Genomic DNA, 7637 nt, shown 5'->3' with positions numbered 1-7637 from the left:
TAGGGAACATATTTGATTTGTGGTGTCCAGGAAATACAGAGGTCACCAAAGTCTATCTTAGGATACTTTAAAATATCTTAGATATTTTACTAATCTATCCTCTGTGACAATTTGCTGTTAATTCTCATTAGAATAACTTGCAGCCTAAAACAAGGGTTAAGGTATTATGTGTTACCAAAACATTTAAAAAAATGCATGCTGACATCACAGTTTAGAGCAGTCACAATTAATATTTGTGTTTTTTCTATGTGTTTTTAATAGTACAAATAATTACCTTTATCAAAGGATAGCAAACTAGGTGGAGTGGGGCTAAATAAGGCCACTGATTGTTTCTGTTAATAAAGTTTCATTGAAATACAGCCACATTCATTTGTTTATGTATTAGTTTTGGCTGTTTTTTACCGTATGACGGAAGATTGAGTAATTCCAAAGATACTGCATGGCCAGCAAAGCATAAAATATTTTCTATCTGGCATGTAAAATGTTTGCCAATCACTGCTCTACATTCAATTTTTCTTTTTAATGTAGATTTGTATCACTTATATTTTCATAAATATACTTTAATTTGACTGTATTATATTTTATTATATATAGCTTATTTTATGAGTTTTTGGGATATATGCTGTTTTAAATGTTTTATAGTTTATTTATTCATGATATTTGGTCTAACTTTTATATTTTCTCAGGAATAGATTCTGAGAATAATAATCACTAAAACAGCATAATCACATAAAGTTTCTCAGTACATATTAATAAATTGATTCCTCATATATTGTACAAGCGTGTGTAGATCCATCAGCAATCATATAAATATTCAAAAGCCATATATATTGTTTTCAGCAATTAGTAATATTATAAATTTTTATAATATTTTAAGTTATCTGAACCATATCATGTTTAATAAAATTAAATCTTAAAATTTTTTTTATTAAACATTATATAGTTTAAATAACTTAAAAACAATCTGAAACAGAACATCATAAAAACAAAATATTTACGGAACTTTAATGTCTTTTTTATAATGGATAACCATGTAGTATTCACTAATATTTTATTTTGGTTCATGAACTTTCCTGGTTTATAATTATTTTATTTGGTTTATATTCTACAAAAATATCCCAAATATATTATCTGTAATTTTCAGTTTTTATTTCTTTCCTATGGAGTCAAAACTTGAATATAAATTTGAAACAATCTTAATTTTACAACTATTTAAATTTTTATTATTTCACTGTACATCTTCTACAATTTTGTTAACTAAACCTTATTTGAAATCTTTAAAATAATGAATCAATGTTTTCTTGAGACTTTCTAAAGTATTCAACTCAGTTTTCATAGAAACAAAGCTTTTTAAACCTCATTCATATAAAATGGCTTAAATATGATTTAATTACCATGTATAATTGCATGTATATTTAAAATCAAATCTAACTCCTGAAAAACATACCACTTAATGAAACATTCTATTGCTTAACCTATTTACCATGGTTATTCTGCAGCACTGGGCATCAATAACTATGTTTTACAATTGAAATAGTATGCTGTACATTGATTACTTTTTTATGTAAGGAAACAAAAAGTGTATTATACTAAGCTTCAATCTACTTGTATTACTTTTATTGCCAAAAATTGTACATTTTGACTATTAGTTATTATTTAGTTACTTGTATGTATCTATGTATTCACTGTACCCACTTTTATTAGGGCCTTAATATCAATTGTATAATTTCCTCTATTTAAGCTCTTAGAATTACTAAAATGTGATATCCATATTTTGATCTTTGAAAGTTTTCTGTCTTGAATTCTATTCTGTCTGATTCTACAATTACTGCTGTTCTATCAGATATTAAAAATAGTGAAATTAATAGAGTTTTAAAATACTCTATTTGATATTATAATTACTGCATTTTCTAGGTTATCTTTATTGCTTTAGTCTTCTGTTCACTGTGGAATTTCTTTTGAAAGTACTATATTAATTTTTTAATTTTATATAGGCTAAAATCCTGTACCTTTAATAGAAAATTTAACTCATCTGCATTTATTATGTTTACTGATACAATATATTGATTTATATCACTTTCATGTTTTTATTTTGCTTGAGTCCTTTTTTGAGATATGTTTTACTAGATTTATCTTGCTTTGTTTGTCTACATATTGTTGTTTTCCTCAAGTGGTTGTAGTAATGCATATTATTTCTCCTCTTTAGTTAGTTGTTTTTGGCAATTTAGGACACGCATTTTAACTTGTTTCTTTAGCAGTCTATAGAATTAATGTGTATGTGTTCTCCCTATATATAATACTAATAAAGAACATTAGCAATATTTTTAGAAAAATATTGTCCTCTTTGTCCTACTCATTCCCATTTTGAGGTCATCTGGTATTCTATCACAAAATTATTGGTTTTATAAAAAAATTAACAATTAGGTAGGATTAACAGTTTATTTTCTCAACATTATTTCTTGTACCTCAGATTTTTTTTTAACACTTTCTAAAATATCTTATTTAATTATAATATGATATGGTGAAAAATATTATACAAATATGTTTTTAAAATATGAAAATTGATGTATTATCACTTTTCATCAAATGAAACTCAGAATCCATTGGGGTTGAGTATACAGTTTTGGTGTTTTTTTTTTTGATAAAGGTAGAAGTTGACCTTTTGGTCTTAAAGTCATCAAAAAATGGGCTGAAGACATGAATAGAAAATTCTCAAAGGAAGATACACAAATGGCCAACAAACATACGAAAAAATGCTGAACATCACTAATGAACAGGGAAATACAAGATATACAAATCAAAACCACGTTGAAAACAAACACAAAAACAAGTAGTATACTAAACTGCATATATTTGTATGTTTGCACACATTTATCTGTATTTTAAAATAATACATGTACACTAGTGTGTACTTAAAAATAAGCAAAATAACAATAGTTGTCAAATATGTTACACTAAAATCCTTAACTAAAAGATCTAGAGAAATGAAATAAATCCATGTTTCAGTATTGTTCAAAACTCCTGTAACTGTACTAGATAAATTTGATAGATTTTCCTTTAACTTAATGCATTTGGGTATTATCATACGTATTTTAAATTTATTTGTAAAATATGAATCTATTCATGTATATCTAAAAGGTTATGTAATTTCTTGGGAATTCTGAAAACATAATCAATATTGACAGTTATCTAAATATGTATCCATATTCACTATTACATGTAACATAAAGTCACATTAGCTCAAGCACGTACTGTTGAAATTATACAAGAAACATGATGAAATGCCTCTCTCTGGGAAATATTGGTAATACGTTATTTTAATTTCAATTTTTCATAGGAAAGATAAAATCACATTAAAAGGCAATTTAAATAGTTTATTTTAAATTCTGTATAATTTTATTGCAAGTTAAGATATGAACCTTTCAATGTCAAAAGCTCTATCTCTTTACATGATTGTAAAACTTGATAGTTCAGATAAGATACCATTTTCTAAACATTTTTATCTTTCTGAGAAAGAAAATGAGTAAGAGAATTTCAATCAAGGGAATTGCCTAAATAAGAGATAAATGACATAGACAAGAGAATATCTGGTTTAAAAGTAGGATCATTGGAAATCTTCAATATTCACATACACATTAAATCATATAATAATAATATTATTAAATAATTAAAATGACTATGCTAAAATATTAAAAATGTTGTACATAATAGGATAGGAGCAGGAGACATTTATGAGACGTAACTTTTGCTAAAGGGTGTTTTAGAATGAAGAAATCTTGATCATTATCAATTCTGCACTGCTGAAAATTTTATTGAGGTCTACTTCCTTTGTATGTTGATATCAATAGATGCAGAGAAAATGGGCTTACAAGCACTAGAAGTTGGTAAAAATTTCAACCAACACATAGTGTGGTATCATAAACTACTTGATAAGCACCCTGAAGTACATATAAATAGCCTAGGATTTCTTTTTATTCAGAAAGAGGAGCTTCTGTTCTATTCTTTAGAATATATCTATGTTCAGATATACAAGAACTTTGGTTAATCGACCTCTTTACTATCCAATGACATTGCCAAGGGAGATTTCAAAGTCATTAGAACAATGATGAAAATAGACAGAATTATTTTTAATGATAGTGGCACTTTGTTGGTGTGCACATGATAAAAGAGCTTATGACACCAAATTTAGCGCCTAAATCACACGTGCAGTCTTTTGATATTTAACAGCTATTGAGAGTTTAATTATGCAAACAATGTGAAATTGGTCTAGAGATTTCAGATAAATTTTAAATCATGTTCTCAAAATTCAGTTGCAAACAGGAAGCCACTGATTATCCACCGGTGGCAATCAAGCTTTTTGTGTTTTTGACACAATTTTGAATACAATAATTTTAATGACATAATTGAAGAAATTAAAAGATTCAAAGGCAACTCAAAAAGAGTTAGCATTAATTACAGTAAAATTAACTACTAAAGTATAAAAATATATTGTAATGTCTACCAATACATCTAAGTTAATGCACTATTATGTACTTGGTTGTCCTTCAACATTTTTATGTCACTGCTTGAATTAAATCATTAACTTGCCTTATTTCCTTAATGCGAAACTGGAATTCAGATTGAGAAAGATTGTTTTCTTGAGTAAGCAGAATTTCTAAATGATCATGAATAAAGATAAAAATAACCAAAGTCAGTTGCCTTATTTATTCCTCACATTTTCTTAAGCATTCTTTTGGGAGTTAATATAAATGTTAGTGCAAGGAGCAGTACCCATCTAAATAGAGTGATTTAAAGTGAAATGATACATCTGCCCAAAAACATGTCCCAACTTTTGTTTTCTGATAGTTTAATTGCTTTTTAATACTTTGAAATGTGAGAAAACTACTATAAACTAGTTTCAAAGGTTAGATAGATCAGGAAAAAACATGGGGCAAGGAGGCAAGTCTTAACTATTTTAACTGACATGTTGTAAGAAGAAAAAGTTACCTAATACCTGTTTTGCAAAACCCTGTATTTTGTAACATTGGATACTGATAGTATGGACTTATGGAAAAAAATAGCATTAAATGCACACTGTTCCAAAATAATCAAAATTTTAACTAGAGTGCTAATATAAGAAGTAACAGGTCAAGTAAACTATTGGTAAAATTTTAAGACTTCTTAAATTCTAATTAATTAATAGTAAATTAAGAACTTTACCTATTAAAGTTTAGGGAAAATGAGAAATAAAGAAGGGGAAATGATAAAGAATTGAGGTTGCTCAATTACCTGGACATGGATAAATAGGCAAAATCAGCAAGAATCACAAAGTCAACATTTACAAAACAAAATAAACCAAGATGAAGGATCTAGGGTGATTGGGCATTGTGTTTAATACTGTGTTTCTCTGGAGCGTGATGTGTTTAGCTACACTAGAATATTTTGTCTTCAGCTGCTGGTTCCTGATGGCAGAAAATGTTAACATGGTAGCATGAGAAACACCAGGACTTTTGTATTATTCTAATATTTTCTTAATATAAATAGAGTATGAGCAATTTAATGTTGTCCTACGTTATAATAGATGATAGGATTTATTTTTAGAAATTAGTCAAAGTCAAGAGGCATAGATACTGGTAATTCTGATAATACCATATTCCTTACTATTCTTTTTGTATCAAGATTTCCTCCAGCAATATACAATAATGCCATTTTTAACCTTGACAAGAATGTACTAAAAGCTTTCAATAGCTTTATTTTATTTTATTTATTCTATTTTTATTTTTTTTGAGACAGAATCTTGCTCTGTCACCCAGGCTGGAGTGCAGTGTCTCAGTCTTGGCTCACTGCAACCTCTGCCTCTCGGGTTGAAGCGATTTTTCTGCCTTGGCCTCCCAAGTAGCTGGGATTACAGGTGCCCACCCCTACACCTAGCTTTTTTTTTTTTTTTTTTTTGTATTTTTAGTAGAAATGGGGTTTCATCATGTTGGCCAGGCTGGTCTCGAACTCCTGACCTCAAGTGATCCGCCTGCCTCAGACTCCCAAAGTGCTGAGATTATAGGTGTGAGCCACTGCGCCTGGGCTCAAGCTTTCAGTACCTTTATACTTCAAGAATGCTTTTGCTGAATATAAAATACAAAATCCTCAAGTTATGCTTTCTTTCTTTGATGATCCAGTAGATATTGCTACACTAATTTCTGAAGATAAATGATTCATAGGAGAAAGCTGAAACCAGACTGCTTCCTTTTGTATGTGATTTTTTATTCATATTTATATAGCTATTCGAAATTTATTTGTTTACATTTGCTTGTGTGTCTATAAATGCCATCTGTGAATAGAGACTGCTACTGAATCAATGGTGCTGGAAAATATGGATAGGAACACTTTGAAAAATCCTTAAGTATTTACAAAGAACATACTAGAACTTACAAGTGAGTTAATCAGAGTGGCAAGATGTAAGATTAATATATAAAATTTAGTCATTCTGTTTACTAGCAATATACAATTGAAACTTGAAATAAAAATAGGACATATAATAGAACCAAAAACATGCGATTTTATTGATGGACTTGTTTAACATCCTTAAAAAGGAAAAAAGAAACACTGGGCTTCGTATTGAGCAAATTTGTCTAATGTCCTTAATGCATTACTGTACTTCACATTGAGTCAATTTTACCCTCCTAATTGGAAAAAAAATTATAGAGCATTGTAAAGAAGGGGAAATATAACCAAAAATCAATTGTCATATTTTATTCTTACTTTTTTTTTTTTTAGTTAAAAACAAACATCACTGCAAGGCGCAGTAGCAAACAGAGTGATTGACATGATGTGAATTGACAATGCCTGAAAGATAAATCTGCCTAGGCACATGTCTTAAACTTGATTTTCTGATAGTCTTATTGCTGCTTAGTTTGTTGGTTAAGTTGTTGAAGGCCTGTGTTAAATGAGAATGTGCAATTTAGAAAGTATATTGTGAGAAATTTTTTTTTGCAAACTAAGCTTAGAGTAAAATAGAACAAAAACATAAAAAGAGGAGATAGGACTTGATTTTTAGCAGTGTGAGATTTAAAACAAACACACACAAAAAAGTTTGTATTTTTAAGTAACATGAAAAGTCATAGTGTACTTGTCATATAGGAGAAGAGAGTAAAGATGATAATGATGCATTCATAATTGTTTCTCAGTGGAACTTTTTTCCCTCTGAAGTCTAGGAATACTTCCTTATGTCTTTTTCTCTGTTAAACTTTAACCCTTATAAATAAGCATATTATCTTGGGAGAGGGAGAGGGAGGCTGTGGAAAGATCCAGCACACTTTAATGTGATTACTTTCTGTTAATAAATTTGGCTTCTCAATTCTTTCCTCGGTTGTTCACTAATGCCTTCAATAGGCAGGGCTTTTGTTCAAATAGTGCTTTGTTTTTGTTGTTTTATTATTTATTTGTTGCTGCTGTTATGGTAATTTATCAAGTTTCCTATAGTTCTTTTTGCAGGTAAGTGAGTCTAGTATGTTGCCAACGTAGATATCATAGAAGCGTCATTCCATTAGCTATATTAAATTTATAGAAAAACATTTGATCATAACACTAATCTGTTAGATGGGTGAATTTCTTCTGATAAATGTTCTTCATCTATTAATAGTCTTTGATACTTTTCAATGGAC

Source organism: Mandrillus leucophaeus, unplaced genomic scaffold, assembly GCF_000951045.1.
Source record: "Mandrillus leucophaeus isolate KB7577 unplaced genomic scaffold, Mleu.le_1.0 Scaffold640, whole genome shotgun sequence".
In the NCBI taxonomy this organism is placed as follows: Eukaryota; Metazoa; Chordata; class Mammalia; order Primates; family Cercopithecidae; genus Mandrillus; species Mandrillus leucophaeus.
Note: the sequence above shows the minus strand (reverse complement) of the source record.